Source organism: Protopterus annectens, chromosome 1.part0 (genome assembly GCF_019279795.1).
Source record: "Protopterus annectens isolate FY-2018-M chromosome 1.part0, PAN1.0, whole genome shotgun sequence".
NCBI classification, from domain to species: domain Eukaryota; kingdom Metazoa; phylum Chordata; order Ceratodontiformes; family Protopteridae; genus Protopterus; species Protopterus annectens.
In genome coordinates, this window is record NC_056725.1 from 1,058,745,811 (window position 1) to 1,058,767,953 (window position 22,143).

General features: G+C 40.7%; 1 protein-coding gene across 2 annotated transcripts in view; it reads left to right on the forward strand.

Moving 5' to 3' along the window:
* The window catches only part of LOC122796436, a 2,401,740-nt gene that overhangs the window by 53,972 nt on the left and 2,325,625 nt on the right, over nucleotides 1–22,143 (forward strand). The window lies entirely within an intron of this gene.

Genomic DNA, 22,143 nt, shown 5'->3' on the forward strand with positions numbered 1-22,143 from the left:
CCTAAGATTATATATTTGTATATTTAAGTTTAGATGGGTGATACAAAGGCATTGGCGTTGGTTGGTCATTGTTGATTTTTTTGGTCAATATGTTGAATAAAATTGACATTTTAGTTATCAATATGGCAAAAAATTTTGAAGAACATTAACTTGGTTTTAGTAAACATCAGAAATTACTCGTACACAGGCCTTTTTGTCTCCTAAGCAACATAGATATTATTCATGTGGAAATTACATTCATCACAAACATATTTGTTGCACTAAAACAGTGACCTGAAGCGATTTACACAGTTTTTAAAGTACAAAGGGAGACAGCCTCAATAAAATACAAATGTTTTAATCCAAAATAATTGAGCACTTTTGTCTTGCTAGAGCCAGGACTTCATCAGAATGAGGAACTGCAGCAAGCAACAGGTTTAAATTATGAAAATCAAAAAATCCATAACATTTTAAAGAAACAGTAAGATATTTTTTACACTTAATGTGTTAGAAGTCACAAATACAAAGGTAGACATTTCTTGAATACTGAAACCATAATTTAAAAATATTCAGTTACATAAAACTCATACAGAAAGTATTACTAATGTGTTTAACTTAGATCATGTTGTTTTAAAACTATAAATACAAAGAGTTGCCAAATGAAAGGTGCTAAAATGAATTTGTATGGGAAATGGTTGTACCAGTGCAAACAGAGAAATATGTTATAACTTGGCTGCTCTACATTTGAGTACTGTTTTCTTGGAAACATAATCATTCAAACTAGGATAAATGAATGTGCTCAATCTAAACTGCCACAACAATTCTCTGTAATGTAATACGTTCTCCCAGTTGCCTCCCCTAGGGTCAGTATCTGCTTGTTCTAAGACAGAAAACAAAAATTCATCATGGGAAATTTTAAACAATGAGTGCTTGTAAAGGACATTGTTTACATTCTTAGTTTTAATACAATAAATGTGTTCATTTATCTTTTTTTTGAGGCTTCTCTCGCTTTCCAGTATAGAAGCAGGAACTTTTTTTTGCAAATAGATTCTATATTGGAAAGACCAAGAGAAGTCAGCTATGACAGAGCAGCATTTGTCTATTGTAAAGGAACCTAAAGTGGTCCTAAGTTTATTTAAACAAAAACTGCTTGGCTTTTTTAATAGCGGGTGGCTGTGAGTAAGGCTTTGGGGACACACCGTAAAGTACGAAATGACAGTAGGAATGGCAAGTCATTCGGGATGTGGATGTTTCATCAGTTTTGTATGTCTTGCTTTGGAGAAGAAAGCTTTTTACTGGCCTGTCTTAAATTGTCTTCCATTGTGTTAACAAGAACTATCCAAATGACTAATCAACTGAATATCTTCAAACTGAAGTATGTGGGAAAGTGGGTTTTTCCATTGCAGGAATCCTAATTGTTGATGGCCTCGGAACTGCTAAAGCCTACATGGTCTTTTAAATTATAGTACTACTGTATAAATATAATCAAGTATAGAAACATGTATCTTGAAAAGCAAAGGGACTGATTTTCAATCGTATTTCACTTCAGACAGGAAAAAAGAAAGAAAGAAATGTCATAGGGTTTGCTGCTTACTGTGTTCTATGGCTGGGCTCAAATTGCCCCCAGGGTAATCTGACTGCTAAAAAAGATTAGGCTGAGAGGTACTGGCATTTACCTGCATCTAGTTCCCAGTTATAGTCTTCTCCAGCAGTGATCCCTAGGATAAACATCAGAAGGGCTCCTTCAGGAGTACGTGAGTTCAGCTGTGTGCTATGATAGCATTCGCACAGGTTCATAGGAGAATACTAGGCTAACTGCTCTGAAGGTCCATTTTAAGCCTAGCCAATAACCCAAGGTCAGAATCAAACCCTGTACCTTATGTGTTTGAGTTGAAAATCTTCACCATTATGCCAAACCCACCAAAGAAATATGTTTAGACCATAGGTCTGGCTATACCAGTGTACACAGAGATTCAACGTTAGAGTTGAAAAAAACTAAATGTTTACTCCTCTGTTTATTATTGGAAAATGAGAACTGCTTATTAGCATTCATTGTTCTGACATACACATACACAAGTTTATCTACTTGTCTGCATCTCTGTGCAGCAAGAAGGAAAACCTTCACAATTGTTTTAATTCGGTGTAGTGTTGCAGAGGCAATTGAATGATAAGGCCATTCAAACAACACAACATAGTTGCAGTCTTGTGGAATAATGCATACTAAAAGGCATGCATAACAATACCTGACTGTTTGTGTCTTTCGGCTTTTCCCGGTTAGGGGTCGCCACAGCGGAACTCCGGTCCACTAATGATTGGCAGTTGATTTTTATGTACCGGCTTGCCAGGCCTGATGCATAACCTTCAACGAAGGTACGCCCATTCACGCAGAAGACGCTCTAGCTGAGAATCGAACTGGACAGCGTCTTACTGTGAGGCGACAACGCTACCGCAGCACCACCACCGCGATGTATAACAATACGAGTGTATATGGATAAAGTCAATTAGGGTGTAGCCATACCTACTGTCTAAACATACTTTATTATAATGTATTTGAGTGTCTGTCAAACCATGCAGGTTTTGATTTCCATTACTGTTCGGTTTGCAGTGTTAAGGTATTTACAGAACATTATTGCAACTCGATTAAAGTTATGTTTGTGCGCTATAGCTTCATACAACTTACAAAAGAGTGGACTTATTACTTCATTTGAAATGTTTCTGTATTAGAAAGGAGTAAAAATAGGCAGGGTTTATAAAAAAGTAGGAGCAACTTGAGAGTTTTCTGCATGTTTAAATGAGACTGGCAGAAGATAAAAAAATACAACAATTTTGTTAGCCTTGCATGTTAGTTTCTGCTAAAGCTGACTGCTGTAGTTGAAATGTGTGCTCTATTACATGAGAACATACAAGACGTGACAGATAGGAATTAAGGCAGTAATTATTTCAGTAGCTGTAGATTGTTAGGTTCTCAACGTTTATAGGTGGCAAGTAAAATATTTCTTGTATGCTGATAGAGTTTTTCACATTTCTATCTGTGTGTGATACTTAATGTTCTGCATTAGTAAAGCTAGGCAGTGGACAGTGTGGATTCTCATGCTGGGCATGCATCAGTAATCACTTTCACTGCAGTTAAATGAAGGAAAAACTGGATAAACTATACTGCTGTCTTATGTTTTTCTACTGGCTAGGCAAATGCAAGCACGGTGAGAAGGAATCTGGGGAGGTTTGCTGGATGTTGGCAGGCAGGGAACTAAGAGTTATTGGAAGGAAGGAGAAGGTACTGCACCTATACGTGTCACACAAAAGAAAAAGAGTGACCCATTCCTTAAAGCAAGCAGAATTGCATCTTCGTTGTTTTGTGCTTACAGCTGAAGCACACGGGTGTTTTCATGGTTCACCATGTCTTATATCATGGCACACCACGTATCATACCAAGGTACATTATGCACCAGATCATGGTTAAACATGCATCATATTATGGCATGTCCTGCACCGTGCCATACCATACTGTCTGTCATATGCCAAGTTACCTCACATACTATACCATGTCTGACCATGCACCTTACAATAGTGTGCATCCACTATATTGTGGTGCATCAGGCACCATGCTGTGGGTACACAATGCACTATGATATTGTATACAGTTCATCATAGCAGGGAGCCTTATTCACTATATAATGGTTCACCATGCCAATTTGAGCTCCATGACTGCCTGATTTGAAAGTGAAAATGCTCTTACAGTTTTCATTCCTGCCTACAAGTCCTTACTCGAGTCATGTTTGTGCAACTTAGTGCCTACCTAACATGCCTTCACAGTCACATAATGCTTGGACAGAGGGTAATATGGTGTTCATTTGTTTTCATCCTGTGCAGTACTCTTCATCCTTTTCTTCACAACTGTTGTAACATGCTTTAAAACTGAGTATGTCAGACTGCTTCACCTAAAGCAGTATATGTGTTTCATATAACTTTATGAATATTATATACTGTCCAGAACTGGTGAAATATGTTACAAAATGGCTTCTCTTCTTCTATAAACTCATCAAAGTAAAATACACGTAATGGTAAGCTAACATGTTGTATAGTTGCACTGCTCTCCCTAGGCCATGAAGCATTCTTGGTAATATACTGTGCAGTATACTGCCACAGTTCATGGATTGTTTCCAATTGCAGCATCTTCTCCCATTTGTAGCACTGTAAATATTTTGTAACTTTGTTCCCCATGTCATACTATGCATCTGCCATGCTTCGCCTATGATATAATCAGGTTCCATGAGCAGATTTTCTGACACAACATAAGATAATTGTACATGTTCATCATAAAGATCACCCCAGCAGTGTAACACATAGCATCTGCAAAATAACAGTCGGCAGATGTTTGATTATCTAACCTGACTTCCAGAGCTTTGAAAGTCCTCTATGTGGTCTGGTTTGACCTTTATGCTGAGGATGTCAGTTTGATAATCACTACAAAAGGGCAAGCAGGCCATCCGGTCTTCAGTTTGTTTTCTTTTTGCACACAGCTGTTAGTAGTCAGTCCATTAGTTTCATTCAGTTGATCTCCAGGGCACTGTGATACATGCCTCACTGTTGTGTTTTTCTCCATACCTCTTATTATTTTCTGATATGATATTTTTTATTGGTATGGATGTTGATCTTTTCTTGCTTGTGATGTTGGAGAGCTTTCCAAGTTCAGTCACCTCTCTGGAATGGATGTCCATAAAGTGTACTCGAGATACAGATACATCTGAAAATCTGCCAGTTTAATGACTTTACTTTTTTGACAAAAACATGCAGTGTTTACTTGAACACTGTGCACTTTACAACAAAAGCACATCTTTTGTAAGACACACAACTGATGAAGACAAAATGCTTCTGTCCGTAGGCTAAGGGACATCCATCCCTTCATCTGTATAGGATGTTGCCTCCTCGTGGTACTAGCAATGAGAAATTAAAGCAGTACCATAAAATGGATACTTATAATGTTTGTGATCTGGTTAACACTAAATGCTCTTCTCTAAGGTCATCTGGAGTAAACATCTGGTTGGTGGATCCCAAAAAGTTTTCTCTGGAGTAGTTCAGAATCATGAGTTCAAATTAAGTGAGTTGGTCAATCCTAAAGTCAACCAGACTGTGGAAGAGACTTTGGTGGATGGTTCCTAGCTCTGTCACAGCTTTAATGGATACTTCTAGTCAATCTAACAATACCCACAATAGCTGCTGTTTTCTTACCCTCTGTTATTGAGCTCTCTTTGCCATTATACCTTGGTACATTATAATTGCACTATAATCTCACGGTACCAAAGTCAGTATGTCCTTCAGTACAGTGTTGGTGTAAATGTGGAACCTACTATTATAAACATTGCTGTTACCTGCAAACTCTCCTGATGGGAAATTAACTTTGAAGTATGTTTTCTTTAGTGCTTGGGAAGGTTTTTTTCCATGTGATTTAGATGCACTGTGCTCCTTTGTCTTTGTTATATTAACATTACTTTGCAGTGGCTGTATAGGGAATTCATGTAACATTGAAACAAGATGTAAAGTGTTTATAATATTGCCACATGCAAACGGCATTGTGTTTGTATGTATTTTATGTAACTGTTAGACAACACTATTACAATATACATGCACTATTTAAGCTGCTTCTGCAAGCTCTTCATTTGCTCATTTTCTGATACGTTGCTTAATCCAGTTCAGGACTGCAGAGGAGCCAGACCCTATCCTGGGACTGTGTGAATGCAAGGCATTAACACTAATCCTGAATGGAGCAGCGGTCCATTACAGGGTACTCGCTGACACACAGATGTACGTCCATGGTTGCAGTGTGGAGAAATGCTAGTTCTCTATGGCTCATCTCTGAACTATGGAAAGAAATAAGAGCACCAAGTAAGAACTGATGCAGACAGTGGGAGGATATGCCAATTCCACACACAGGACATTCAGTCAAGAATTGAACTGGAGAACCAAGCACTGTGTGGTAGCCATGCTTACTGCAGGGATACTGTGCCTCCTTTATCAGCATGGGCATGCATTTAATATGTACCAGGCTAGGAAACCTTTTAGCTTCTAGGATATCTTTATCAAGTTTCTTGCATCCTATAGATTTTAAGTTGTTTATGCATGTTTCTTGCAAATATATTGCAACATAATGAAAAAGCTGGTTCTTATATTTCATACAATGAATGCAAAATTTTAATGTATACAAATCTGTTTCTAGCTTTTTATACCATTTTGTGTATGATTTTAAAATGTGAGATTTCTTTTGATTCAATATCAAATAATGTTTTTATATTATAGTTACATATGGAAGGATCTTTTAACTTTTATTGGGCTGAACAACAACATATCAAATCACAGACCTGAAATGAATCTGTAATTCAGTTTGGTCACTGGAAACTAAAATACAGTATTGTTTGCTTTTTTAAAACTGATACATCACAAGACATAGTAATAAATTGAAGTTTTTTTGTCCATTCCTTATGATAGAAGTTTTTATAACCTCAGCTAGGACCCAGTATTTTTTAGCTAGCCATGTGTAAAGCGCACTTAAGACACTGCTGTTAAATTATTAAGAACTACAACAGTTAATAGGTGTTTACTGTACCAAGCATATTTTTAAATATAGGCAAAAGCCATCCAATGTGTCCTTTATTCAAAATGTCTAAAGGTGTACATTACCTTGCTTCTTACACATTTTTTTTTCTCTTCATATTAAATAACCTTTTACTGTTCAAATTACATAAGAAGCTAATTTAAATCACCAGTGTTATTTTCTGTTTTACACAGTATAACAGCCAGTAAAGGTTCAATATTGGCAAATGTATTTCTCAGTTATAATGAACAGCAGGCACACTTTCATATACATAGGAGTGGGTAATGGATTTTTATTGGGTTTAGTAGAGCAGAATTCTGCAAATATCATAGGTGTTCTTGCTTATGTAATAGAAATTACACACTGTATATACTGAGTCTATTTGAAATATTCTTGGTTATAACTTTCTAAAATAGTCAGTTATAAGTTTCTTTCTCAATGTTTTGTCCTAATAAGGATGATGTTATGTGATCCGATCTCGCCTACATTCTGAATGATGGGTTCGGAGCCGATACCTCGGCTCCGACTCGGCACGCTTATGCTATAGAGCGAGGCCTCTTATTGGCTGAGCTTTCTTTATCCCAGGATGCACCACCACTAAACCCCCAGATCTCGTTTGCCGCTTACAGAGCTTGGACGTGGTCTCAACATTGGCTGGGCTAAGTACTATATTAATAGTATCTTTTCCTGTCAGAAATTTTCTTTTTTTCAACCCAAAAGCTGTTTTAACGGCTATTATTTGTGTATGAGTGTGTTTCTTGGTGATTTATTGATTTTTACTTAAAATTTCCTGTCAGAGAAGATTCCTTTCAGTCAGAGGGGCCTTCCCCTGTTCTAACTACTTTATTGGTTGTGTGTGGGTCAAGTACCCATTTGAGTTAGAGGGTCTTGACCCTCCTTGCTTTCTTTCTTTTTTCTTACTTTGTAAAAAAAAAAAAAAAGGAAAAGTTTCTTTCAGTATTTATATATTTTTGGCATATTTGTTGTACCTGTGTCCTAAGCTGTTTAAAGTTTACTGTTGTTTCTGTTTTACAGCTATGTCTAAGGAACATAAACCATCCGGTTTAAGAAGTGCACGAGGTGTGGGTTTAAAATGTCCATTACGGACGACCACCTCGTCGCCTATTGTCTTGGCGCCAAACATCTCCAAGAATCCTGCAGTGTGTGCCATGCTTTTCCTCTCGAGTCCTCCAGGAGAGGAAAAACAAATTAATCCTTAGAGGATTAATCAAGCCTTCTTTTGAGGAGGCTTTATCTTCCTCTCCTTCTTCTAAGAAGAGGAAAGCATCGGCTCCGACCAGTCAGTCGGAGCCGACGGCTAAGAAAGGCAAGCAGACTTCTCCATCGGCTCCACGGACTTCGGAGCCGAGGTCGGAACGGTCTGCCTCGATGCCTCCTACCTCGACCCCTCTGGCTTCGGAGCCGAGGTCTGGAGCATCGAGAGGCGGGTCATCCTCATCGGCTCCACTGATATTGGAGCCGATAAGGGTCATCGGCTCAGACACTTCCCCTCGGGCAAGTCTTTATCGGAGCCGAGAGAAATTTCGGTGAAGGCTTCCTCAGAGCCGATAATAGTGGAATCCTTTCGGAGCCGGTCCCCAGGCCCTTTGGAGCCGATGGAGAAATCGGTTCGGGCCCGATCGGTATCCTCGAGATCTTCCAGGATGTCTGATTCGACATCGACAGGGTACTCCTTAGACTCTTCCAGTCTCCAGTGTTCCAAAGATGGTTTCGCTCCAGCCCATTTGGCTTCGGAGCCGATGGTCCACTCTTACAGTTCTTCCTCCTCCAACAGCTTCGCACCGTTGGAGCGGGTGTTGGTGGAACCAGTGGAGGTGTTAGGGTCAGACCCGACCCTTGCTCCGACTCCGGCTCCTGGGTCGGAGTTCAGTGCACGGACTTCTTCCTTCGGCCCTAGGGGAGAGGCTTCGGGATTGATGCCTTCGGTCCCAAGTCTTCCTCTTGGTGCGTCGGCGGGAGTACCGTCTACTGTCGTGGCCACGGAGGGGGGACCTTCCCAGGATTCTGGTGGTCCCGCCTTCAGGGCTATAAGGAGTGCTCTAGCCAAATCTTCTTTGGCCACCTCCACAGTTTCCCGGCTCCTTCCCTACTCTTGGAGACTGGGTCGTTGGCAGTTCCCCTGTCAGCAGACAGCGGAGCCCCTGGGCCTCAGGTTACCCCCACTGGGGTTTCTCCCCCTCCTGGAGGTCCTTCTGAAGCCTCTTCGGATGAACCTCCCAGGAAGAAAACGTGCAAGAGGAAGCACGTTGACTCCCCTGACGAGTCTTTGACATCTGACACCAATCTCGATGATGCAGAGGGGTCCCCCAAGTCGTCCTCGGATGATGTCTCCTTTGCAGACATCCTTGAAGCCCTAAAACAACGAGGTGGCTGGCAGTCCAAACCTCCCTCTGCTGATGAGTCGGTGTTCCTGAAGGCCTTCGGGGCTCAGCCCTCCGCCTCCTGGGTGTCTCCGCCCTTCGAGCTCTTGAATTTGATCTGTCGAAGGGCGTGGGAACACCCGGACTCTGTGGAACCGGTGCCCGCTCGTCCAAACAAATTTCTTTCAGCACCCCCAGATAGAGAGTTCCTCACGAAAGGTGTGGCTGTGGATGCTATGGTGGTGGCATCTGCTACACAGCAGGATGTAGCAGAGGCTTCTACGTCCATCCATCCTCCTAATAAGGAGTCTAGGAGCATGGATCGGTATGGCAAGCGCACCCTTAGTTCAGCGGCCTTTACTTTGAGGTCTCTGAACTACCTAACGCACTTTACGAGATTCCAGAGGGATCTGATTAAGGAGCTATCCGATACCCTCTTAGGTAACCTGCCTGAGGAGCTGGCCCAGACGGTTGGATCTCAGCTGGCTACGATGTCATCCATCTCAAACTCGTCCATGAGGCTCATCTCGTATGCGGCCGAGGGGGCGAGTAGAGCTGCAGGTACAGGCATTGCGCTACGGAGGCAAGCCTGGCTTCGCCTGTGTCATTTTGCGGAGGCCTTCAAGTCTTCATTCACCGACGCCCCATTTGATGGGTCCTCCCTGTTTGGGCCCAAGGTGAAAGACGCACTTACCCGCTGTGAACAGGAGGGTAAGACTCTGACTGCCATAGGGGCACGATTTTCCACTCCCTTTCAGCCTTATTCCAAGGCTAAAAGAGGAGGGAAGATGTGGTTCCGGAGATCGCAGAAGTCTTACTCCTCTCAGCAGGAAGGTTCCCCCTCCAGAGGCAGAGGAGGGGGAAATTCATCAGGAAGACGCCGTCCCAGAGGCGGCAGAGGCCCCCGCAACACTGGAGACCGCGAGTCCTTTCGTGGCTCCTCAACTTTTCATAGTCCCTGAGGGATTGCCCGGCTGTGCTGCTCCGGAGCCAGTCGCGGGTCGTTCGAAGCACCTAAAGGCCTGGGAAAGGATCACTCAGGACCGATGGGTGCTTCGAATTATCGCCGGAGGTTACACCATCCCATTCTGTTGTCCCCCCCTCAGTCCAAAAGAATCCCGGACCCGCCACCCAGTCAACGGGATACCGCAGCCATAGAAATTTCAAAACTGCTGCAAAAAGGAGCCATCCAACCGTCCCCGCAGACCAGATCGGATTAGGGACTTACTCAAGATTCTTTTAGTGCCAAAAAGACCGGGGACTTGAGGCCCATTTTGGACCTAAGCAACCTTAACCGCTCAGTCAAGAAGTCCAAGTTCAATGGTCACTTTACAAACCATTCTCCCGTTGTTGGAGAAAGGTGTTTGGATGTGCTCCATAGACCTCAAGGACGCCAGATACCATATCAAAATACATCAAACGCCCAGGAGACACTTGCGCTTCAGCCTAGGAAGCAGTCATTTTCAGTTTCAGGCGCTGCCCTTTGGTCTCACCACAGCCCCTAGGGTGTTCACCAAATGCTTGGCAGTAGTGACTGCTCACTTGAGGAGTCTAGGATTCCAGGTGTTTCCGTACCTAGACGACTGGCTTCTAACTGCCACCTCAAAGCATCTACTTCTACAGAGCCTGCAGGCCACAACATCACTGGGCAATTCCCTAGGAATCACCTTCAATTGGCCAAAGTCTGTGTTACGGCCATCTCAAAGGATAAAATTCATAGGGGCAGAGATAGATTCAAACCAGATGCGGGTCTATCTACCTGCAGACAGAATTCAGATCATACAAAGTCAGGTTCGAGCCCTACTCCCAAGTCCAAAGCCCCAGCCAGAATGGTCTTGCAACTATTGGGATCGATGTCTGCCACAGTTCTGCTAGTTCCCTTGGCAAGATTACACATGAGAATCCTCCAGTGGCTTCTCTCAACTCAATGGTCCTTTCAGGAACTCCTCTCAATCATCTAATATGGATCACAGAATCTTGCAGACGAGACCTTCGCTGGTGGCTAGTGTCTTCCAATTTGGATCAGGGACGACCCTTTGCTCTTCCTCCTCCGCAGCCACGTTGACCACGGACGCCTCCCAGACGGGTGGGGGGCATTCCCTGGGCAGGTCAGTCCAGGGCAAATGGCATCCGGAAGAGACCTCTCCACATCAACATCCTAGAGATGAGAGCAGTACTCCTGTCCCTTCAAGCCCTTCACTGTTACCTCCCTCAGGGCGTAATTGCTGTTCACACGGACAACATGTCAGTTGTCTGGTACCTGAACAAGCAGGGAGGGACCACATCCTATCCTCTTTGCAGAGAAGCGATGAGGGTCTGGGAATGGGCAATCTCAACCAATCGCTTCCTAGTGGCAACTCACATACCGGGCAAATCCAATGTCGTAGCCGACAGGTTGAGCAGGACCATTCTCTCTCCTCACGAGTGGTCTCTGAACATAACTATTACAAGACAGATTTTCAGCGAATGGGGAGTTCCTTGTTGCGAACTCTTCGCGACTCTTCTGAATGCGAAGTGCAAGGATTTTTTCTCCCTATCCCCGGCTCCGGGGAAGAGCACTATGGACGCATTAGTCCATCCTTGGCCCACCGGCCTGCTTTATGCCTTCCCTCCAGTTCTGCTACTACCCAAGGTAATTCAGAAGGCTTCTCTCTTAGGGAGCAAGATGATCTTAATTGCTCCTTACTGGCCTCGTCAAGTCTGGTTTCCCTATCTTCGGAAACATGCTCTGGAAGGTCCATGGTTCCTGGACCAGATCCCAGACCTACTGACTCATCAGTCAGGACTACTACACCAGTCCCTACACACATTAAGATTGACGGCCTGGCTCCTCCTCTTCCAACCATAGTCAGGAGACATGCACTAGACCCAGAGGTAGTGCGCATATTGTCTTCAGCCCCCAAGTCGACTACGAAGAAACTTTATTCTAGCAAATGGAAAAGATTTGCTATATGGGCTCAACTCCGGGGCCTGGACCCCATTTCAACTCCCGTAGCAGAAGTACTCAAGTTCCTAACCTCTCTTTTCAACCAAGGCTCTTCTGTTTCTACCATCAAAGTACAATTGGCAGCAATTTCTAACTTTCATGAATCCATAGACCCACCTTTAATGAGCAACAGGTTGTGTAAGACCTTCTTGAAAGGTGCTGCTCTATTAAGACCTCTGGTTTCTCATCCTGCACCTCCATGGGATCTGGATATAGTATTACGTGCCTTAACTTCTTCCCCCTTTGAACCGGCAGCTACCTGTGATTTAAAGTTTCTATCATGGAAGACAGCTTTCCTAGTGGCAATTACTTCAGCCAGAAGGGTTTCAGAACTTCAAGCTTTGTCAGTAAAACCTCCGTACTTGGTTTTTCATCCAGACAGAGTTTCCCTCAGACCGAATCCTTCTTTTGTTCCTAAAGTCTGCTCTACTTTATGCTTACAACAGTCATTAGAGCTCCCAGTGTTTTTCCCAAAATACTCCAATGAAGCGGAATTTATTTTCCACACACTAGATGTCCATAGGCAGTTACCTTTTTATTTGGATAGGACCAAACAGTCAAGGAATACAGATCAGTTGTTTGTGTCCTTTGCAGAAAACAAATTGGGCAACGCAGTCACAAAGGTCACTATTGCCAAATGGATCAGGGACTGTATTACTCAAGCTTATATTTTTCTAACGAGGAGCTTTCCACCTCTGTCAAGGCTCATTCTACAAGGGCTATGGCTACTTGGTAGCATTTCATTCTAAGCTTGCTATTGGTGACATTTGTGCTGGCTACATGGTCTTCCCGCATACTTTCATTTCTCACTACAAATTAGATGTGGCATCTAGAGGACGAGCTTCATTTGGTTCCACAGTGCTCAGGAGTGTTTTCCAATGAGCCACCCGGGATTTAGGTGCTAGGGACGCTGTCCCATCATTCAGAATGTAGGCGAGATCGGATCACATAACATCTTTTAGTTATGTACTCACCATAACTTCAGATGTTTGGGATCCATCTCGCCTACATTCCTAATAATCCACCCTCCTTCCCCCTTCCTTGGAGATCAGAGGATATCAGAAGGTCCGAATCCTGTTGTTTCATCTTGAAACATCTAACAATGTTATATAAACAAGCTGTGCATGAATGCGGACAAACAAGATCTGGGGGATTAGTGGTGGTGCATCCTGGGATAAAGAAAGCTCAGCCAATAAGAGGCCTCGCTCTATAGCATAAGCGTGCCGAGTCGGAGCCGAGGTATCGGCTCCGAACCCATCATTCAGAATGTAGGCGAGATGGATCCCAAACATCTGAAGTTATGGTGAGTACATAACTAAAAGTTTTTAGTCATATGGTTCAAATAGCACAAAATTCCTGGAAGGTCTTGGTTCAATACAAATAAAGAATTTTAAAAGAGCCAAAGCTTCCAAGGATCTTGTGCTATTTGAACCATGTGACTAAAAATGTCCTTATTAGGATGAAACTACAACACTGATTACCCAAACATGATTCTAAGGATGATAAAGCTAGACAGAGCTTTTGCTAAAGATCATAACGTCCTTATAAGGACGACCTAACACCATTAGGGTATATTTTTTAAACTGCAAGCGTCCTTGTAGGGCGAAGAGAACAACACAGTTAGGCGAAAAGCCCTCTGTAGGACATTTCTTGCATCACAGATTCTCAGCATTATTAATTAACGCCCTTATTAGGACAGCCTGGAACCTGAAAACTACTTAAAGATATCTGGCAACTGATTTACAAATAAAGATCTTAACATCCTTATAAGGATGACCTAATACCAAAAGGTGTTATATTTATTATGCCATAAGGTTATATATTTTAAACTACAAACATCCTTATTAGAATGAAGAGAACAACACAGTTTGCCAAAATACTGTTTTTTAGGATGTTTCATGTAACAGCTTTTCCTCACTGTTAATTACCTTCCTTAGTAGGACAACCTGGAATCAGAAAATTACTTAAAGATCTGCAAAACATCCTTCTAAGGATAAAAAATGCATGCTTAACCCTGAATTAGTCACTTTTCCTCCTTTGGACGATCTCTCTTGCCCTAATTGTCTTCATGGATCCAGAGACGAAATATTAACTGGCCAGGGTCTGCTAGTTCTGGGTTCTCTGAGGTTCCTATAGGTATTTTTTCTTTTTACCTATTACAAAATGATGTATAAATAGCAAAGATGTAGCAAAGAAAAATAAAAAAATATATTGGACACATTAAGCAGACTATGACTTTACCCCATTCTTTAGACTCTTGTTTTATTAAAAGTATCATCAAAAGTAATTGGATAATTTGGTATGCCAGTGAAGGAACAAGTAACAAAATAAGTGGTTTACTCTATTTTATGAATTGTAAAGTTCTAAGTTAAAAAGAGTTATTTAATGTTCAAGACCGGGACAAAAACACATGCTTATAAGCAAGGTTTTTTTTTGTGTACAATGTAAATTTATTAAAATGGGTGGTAGTGATCTTGTTATTAGAGATATTAAATGTAGGACTTGGATTGTTTATAGTTGTACATTTAAAATGGTTGTTTCTTACCAAGTTCGACAGTTGGGCAGAATAAGCAGACATTGAATTACTGTACAAGCATCATTATGCACACTCAGGGGAAGTAGTTTTAAAAATGCTCTAAGTAAACATGAATCTGGGTGTAGAAATTTTAAACAGTTGTATTTAAAAGTGATGAAACAATTATTATCGAACATGAGACTGGTGATTATGTTTTAGATGCAAAAGAATTTGACTGGCAAATTAAGTTCAATGCATATCCAAATTTGAATAACACTGTACATTTTAAATACAAATCAAAATGAAAGCCTATTAAGCATCAGTAGCTATATGTTAATGTAAAATTCTAATCAGTTAGTGTCACACTACTTAAGTGAGTCTGATTTAAAGTGTGCTGCAACAGCTTTTATTGTGTGCATGTTTGAATTACAATGGTGAACAGTATGCTACCACTGCATTGAGGCAATCTATTTTTATTGAAGAATGACAACATATTAACGTAAATGTTTTTAACAATATTTGCAGACTTTGTTCATTAACCTAAAACATGCCAATGTGTGGCATTATCAACGTACCTTGGAATTTGTTCTAGTCTTTGAAAAAAAAAACATTCACTTTTCCATAGTGAAGTGCGCACACAACATGCATCTACTATTAATAACATTACTTATCATATTGTGGGAGATGTTAATCTTTCCCATTTCCTAAAGAAATATGATGGTGTTTGGGGTCCTTCCCAAATGTTATGATTTTCTGTTACAGTGACTCTCCTCGAAGAAGTTTGTACTTGTGTAAGTACTGTTAATAATTTTTCTGTGAAGAAGGTCACTGAAACAGTGACGCTACCCTCCATCTTTTCTGTAGGAAGTGGTATGCAGTAATTAAACTACTACATAATGATATAAAACCCCAAAATAATAATTTCTTGATTTGAAGTAAATGGATTTTTACAATGGTAATCTGTTTGAGGACTGTGGGGGGTGGCGAAGAACTAAAGAAATGGCCTAGTGATACCCTCTATATTATATTATATTATATTATATATATATATATATATATGTGTGTGTGTGTGTGAGTTTCTGTGCATCAGCTAAGGAGCTGTGGAACACTGATATGACCACTGACATTCTTCGCAGGAAATGGGAATTGCTAATTAAAAAAAAAGAAGATGGGTGTTTTGAAGTGAGGTAGGTAAGAAATAACCCATACGTTAACTCACTTTTATAGTGAAGTGACCACTTCTTAAAGATCTGCTGTTTATAGTAGGTATATGTACCCACAAATGTATTTCTTGTAGACAGACAGAGCAATCATTTAAGCAGCTAGTGTGAGACTATAATGAACAGAGGAATTGTTAGACACGATTATAATTGAACAATGCCAGATGTCAGAAAGTGATAAATCAGCGTCATGCTCTTAACACATCCATAGAAATCCAAAGGTTCACTGCACCCCTTAATATATTCTTTGTATATCCTTTAAGAAGAGGCATTGTACTGCCTGTAATGCTTGCTCCACAAATTTCCATCTATTCACTGTGCTAACTTCTGCTCTGACTTTATGAGGGGATGATTCAACTTGTGGCAGCTAAGTTATGATTCCAGGAAATATTTGTATGGTTTCTTGAATAAGTTCACTCTTGTCAGCATTGCATTACAGGCAAAATAAACAAGATTTTAAAAATAGACAGTGCATTGCAATAAGTTGTGCTATTTTATCTTGCTGTAACTCTTGGGCTGTGTCTGAAATGAATCCTTTGTAGGTCATCCAATACCCCCATTCAACAAACAATTGCTTAATTAGGTGTTGTGTACCATGTATGTGTTAAAGCAACAGGAGGAGAGACATTTTATGTTTGAGTTGTCAGTCACTTGGCCTTATCAAACAGCAGTGTTTTACCTTGCTATAGTGTCTGAAATTGATTTATGTAAAGTAGTCATTAGTTATATTCATACTTGGTCCTTGTTTATGCCTAGATGGAATCCATTACAGCTCATCAGCTGTTGTCAGTTATGTTACCCATACTGTGCTGGGCAGTATGCAGTCATTGTCTTGTGCTGTACTTGACAATTGGGAACTTGGCACTGTGAGAGATGTCTCTAGGTGTGATCAGACATTTATTATTTTATGTGTCTATTTACTGAGTGGGGTACTGATCAATATAGACTGATTTCTGGCCCAGCTCGAGTGTTACAGAAATCAAAGATAACACAGTCCATTTCACATTATCAGATGCTATTTAATGTGTCTGAATACAAGACTGGATGTTGTTTGGGAAGTCACAACTTGCACATTAACATAGCTGTGAACTCTTTTTGGTGTACAAGCTCCAAGACATAGAATCATGGTATCAGATATTCATTATGTATTTTGCTAGAGCTTCACTTATCAAAATCAAGATGGTACTACAGTTAAAGGTTGGAGCCCTAAAGCTGGAGAGAGTTGAATTTTAGTCTCCTTAGCTCCATGTATCCTTAAGAAGTTAAATTAAATCCCTTGTTCTCAATGCTATCACTATGAAAGCAGTGTATGGCACCTGTTAGTTTAGGAGTTTAAATTATCAGATAGATACATGTTAAGTCTATAATAAAACAAGCCCTTCATATCGTGTATGCCTATGATGTCCTTTTTATACTAGTGTTAAATTCAGTACTTGCTTATCATATCACTTTTTCTATAATATTGACACCATTATTGACTGACTATTGCAGCAGCTGTAGGCGGTCACTGAACCTTAAACAGCATGTCTACATATTGTATCAGCACAAATCAGATGGAGAAAGTATCATATTTTGCCCTTAAAGCCAGCTATGTATTGTCACTGAGCATGTCCATTTATTCCATGCCAGCAGCTGTGACTATGCTTGATATTCCCCGGTACTGTTACCAAACCAAAACAGTGCATCCAGGTTAATAGGTCTACTCATTGCATAAATACATTTGTGTTGTAGGTTGTAACAACTTATAGAAGACAATCCTGTACTGGAAAAGGCTTGTTTATAACAATGAACTGTGTTAGAAGATTCAGTATACGAGATAGATTACGATAAAGAGCATATGTAACGTGACTAATTGAGAATGTAAATTAATGTGTTTGTTTATTTCTACTGGCTACTTCTTAGCAAAATTTCATTGCATAATCAGTGAGTCTAATACTTAAATATATGTATTTTCTACCATTGTGTTATTAGTCCATCTGTTTCATGTTGTGCAACAGTGATCTCATTTGGAGTTGTTAGTAGTGAGTCTGTCTCGAACAATCAAGCACGTGCAGTACCACCTTTTCTTAACATTGTTTCAACATGCTGTCCGTGAGTTCTCACCTCATGAATTAAGCAATTATCATTGCTTAATTCTGTCCAAAAATGTCATTCCATTGTTTACAAAATTATGTTTTGAGATATTGCACGGTAAAGTTGTGTAATCCATGTGGCGGGGGTCTCAAATGGTATACCAACATAAAAATGAAAGTTTCTAGCTATACTGTTAAACACTGCAGTGTATATAAATTGTAATACTTTACATTGGTTATAATCTCTGACATATGTCTTTGAACAAGGAAAGTTTTGTGTGGATCTACATGTGCGTCACTGATCTCATTGAATAATGTGCATGAAGGTAAAGAGACAGTCCATATTTTATTGTCTCTAATTCTTCACCAAAGAAACAATAAGGTTAAAGACATGAAATAACAAAGAATGATATGACTCGCCTCTTATTACTGTTTAGTACATTTAACATAACTTCACTTGAACTTTGCAAAACATGCATGGCAGTATCATAGTGTAAAAGGACAGTGAAAGTATGTATTATGTTCGTTGGTTTCATTAATTTAGTGAAATGTAACACTCGGTAATGCAAGATTTACACAGCCATTTGCAGATCCTAGCAGAGCTCCAAGATACAAAATCTGTATGGTGACTTTTGTACAGCTGTACTACTTACTTAGATGCATTGCAAGAGTGTAGGTAGTAATAGTTTCTGTGGATATAAACAGAAATTCCTCTGGAATCAAATCATCATTGTGGCTTGTGACATCCCTGCTCTGGGACAGTAATCAAGGAGCCTTAATCCTCACCACTGACACCGGTGAGGGATGTTCACTTGCAACAAAGATAGATATACACAGTATTTCTATATGCAACACTCTGCACCAAGCACAATTTCCCTTAAGAGCACACAGGGAAGATGCTCCATCCTGGGACTGGGTTTCCCTCGCTTTCTCTGTTGGTCTCTCTCCAGGCCTCAAATAAGACTCCCCACTGACACAGCTGTAGAGTTGTCATCCGCCAGGTGTTCCAAGCCAAGTTTTCCACCACCTTCTTTGGGAAACTAATGCTCTGTGTCCCTGCTCCAAGTAGCTGACACACACACACACACACACACACACACACACACACACACACACACACACACACATACACCTGGGAAAGGCTGGCACAGATTTACCAGCTATGCCCCTTCTGCCCAGGGAGAACACATTAACCCATACCCTATCTTGAGAGCCTGTCAACATTTGCATTTCTGACCCTATTACGGTGCTGCGCTGTCATGTCATATATGCCTGCAACCCTGGGCTCCACCTTAATAACTTTGCATTTTGCTGGCTGGCTCAATGTAGCCATATTAAGGGATTGTGGTCTGTAACTACAGTGAACTTCCTTCCATACAGATAGGGTTAAAGTTTCTGCAGTGCCCAGACTATGGCTAGACATTCTTTTTCTATTGCTGTATAATATTCCTCCATAGCTTGCAGTCTACAGTTGACATATACAACTGGGTGCTCTTCTCCCTCTGATGAAACCTGAATACAGCCCCCACTCCATGGTTTGAAGCATCCACCTTAACAACAAATTCTTTGTTGTAATCTGGATTGGCTAGCACAGGGGGTCCTTCCAAAGCCCCTTTAAGCTTTTGGAATGCCTGCTCACAGACTGGGGTCCACACTACCTTATCTGGCCTGTTTTTCCTCATCAGGTCTGTGAGGGAAGCAGCTTTTGTACTGTAACTGGGAACTTTCTATAGTACCCCGCTGTCCCCAAGAATGCCATCACCTGCTTTTTGGAAACCGTGTCAGACCACGTCTGAATAGCTTCCACTTTGGCAGGTTCTGGCCTGATCTTACCACTCCCCAGTTTATGTCCCAGATAGAAGACCTCTGCCATAGTCACCTGACACTTACTAGGTTTAATAGTCAACCCTGCCCTTTGCAGTCTGCCCAGGACCTCCCTGACATGCTGAAGGTGCTCATGCCAGAAGTGGCTGTAAATGGCAATATCATCCAGGTAAGCCAACGCTTAATCTCCTGCTAGTATATGATCTGCTAGCCTCTGGAAGGTTGGTGGGGCATTTTTCGTCCTAATTGTCATAATCGTGAACTCATATAATCCAAAATGAGTCACAAAGGCTGGCCTCTCTCTAGTGGTGGGAGACAAGGGCACCTATCAGTAGCCCTTGGTCAAACCAGTAGTGGTCAGATACTTAGCCCCACCCAGCTTCTCTAAATTTTCATCTGTCCTTGGCATGGGGTAAGCATCTGACTCTGTGTGACCATTTAGTTTTCTGTAGTCCACACAGAACCTGGTGCTGCCATCTTTCGTTGGTACCAGCAATACTTGGGCAGTCCAGGGACTGCTGGACTCCTGGGCTACCCCCCTGTTCCAACATTTAATTTATCTCCTCGCTCATAGTCTGTCTGACTCACTCAGGCACCCTGTAAGAGGTCTGCTTGGTAAACATTTGGGGTCCTGTGTCCACATGGTGCTGCACCAGGTGGGTGTACCCAGATTCCACTGTGAACATGCCCCAAACTCCTGTAACACTGCTCAGATTTCTCAAAAAGTACTTAACTAATCTCACTGTATTTTCCTGACCAATCTAAGAAATTACTATTCCCTAGTTACTTACTAAAGCAAGGCAAGCTGAAGTAGATGAGTGGTCCTTCTTTTGTCAAGTTTTACAAACAGACTGACCTGAGATTTCTGTCTCATCTAGTATTAAAGCATCATTTCAGTGCTGGATTACAGAATGACATAACATACATCTGGTCATCTGACTTCTGGTTCCCACACTACCCGCTTTATTAGAAACTGAACCAAAATCTTGCACGTGTGTGTAATAATACACACCCACAGAGCTTTTCTAAGATGTGTTATAGCATCTGGAAACTATAAAACCATTTCAAAAATGTCCACCCTTCCAGGGTAGGAATGAGTTCACCCCTAGGGAAAATGCAGTAGGATTCCTAGTCCTGGTTTTCACAGACAATTTTTCTCTGGCTGCAATCAGAACAGTAATATACAATCTTTATGGCCTAAACCAGGTAATTTAATTTCAAACTGTTTTTCAAAGTTAGCTGGACTGAGATGTACCTTTTCTCTTCCAGTATCCTCTGTTACAAAATATTCATTTCAACAGTTACAATGCAGTCTGACATACAGATGTATTTCTTTTCTGTCCAGCGGAACCCACTATATTGGTACATTTTTAACACAAGCAGCTTTACAAATAGATTTTCAACACAAGTACTCGCACAAATCAGTTTGTTATACAAATGACATATAAATCTTTACAAAACACCCGCTGTCTATGCTGACATACGTTACACATCTACTGCACTACTTCTCCTGGCATAGCTGGCAATACTTCACATCATCACATGGTTTACAAACCCTAGTGAGAGCAAGTAAGTCTGCATGTATTTGCAGGTATGACACCCTAATTTCTGGCCGCAACAGAGCAAATTTCTAGAGTTTGCATTCCTGTTGCTGTAGAGACAGAAGTTTGTTGCAAGATATGCACATATCCTTGAAGGAATCATCATTATAGTTTACTAGATTACTGTATCCCAAAAAGAGAGTTATTGAATCCTTTTATGGAATTCTTAATTATTGTAAGATTATTTGAGCAGGTGAACCTCCAACTCTCTCTGCAGTAGGGGTGGAGGGCTTGTATGACTCCCCCCCCCCCCCTCCAATGAATACAACCCACTCTAAGGTCATAGCATATATGGGTAGAGTATATTTACTTTTTTTTTTTTTTTTTTTTTTTTTTTTTCTCAAAAAATTTTTTATTAATTATATGAATAGCAAGACAATTAAAAGATTATACATAACAAGAAGGCATAAATGAACATATAACAATTCATCTAGTGATAACAACCTTCATGAGATTTTGATAAGTTATTTAGAAATAAAACATACACCATATGTACATTATATACAAGTTAGGCAACCTGAGAGAAAAAAAAAAAAAATATTTAACATTAACTATTTAATATGTTTAGAACCTTTTCTAACACAACCTTTCTAATAGCTTTTTTTTTGGACTTCCACCTAAGTATCTTTGAGCATCAATAAATTTAAAAGCCATTTTCTGGAAAGTAACCCATTTTAATTTAGAACGATCAATCCAATTTTGTATTGTATAAAGTTTTAGTAATGAGCAAATAAAAATGATAACATGAATATCAACTTTTGAAAGATGAATCAATGGAATATGTAGAATAGCAAATTTTTTTGATATCCCATTTTCTGCAGTCTGACTTTCAAAGATGTCCACAATCTGTGAGAAAAATGACAATACCATAGAATATGAAGGAGGTCTGCTTGGGGATGAGAACAGCATGAACACGAAGGGGACTTATTTGGGTTAAATTTGTTTAATTTGATTGGGGTAAAGTAGGCATCATTAT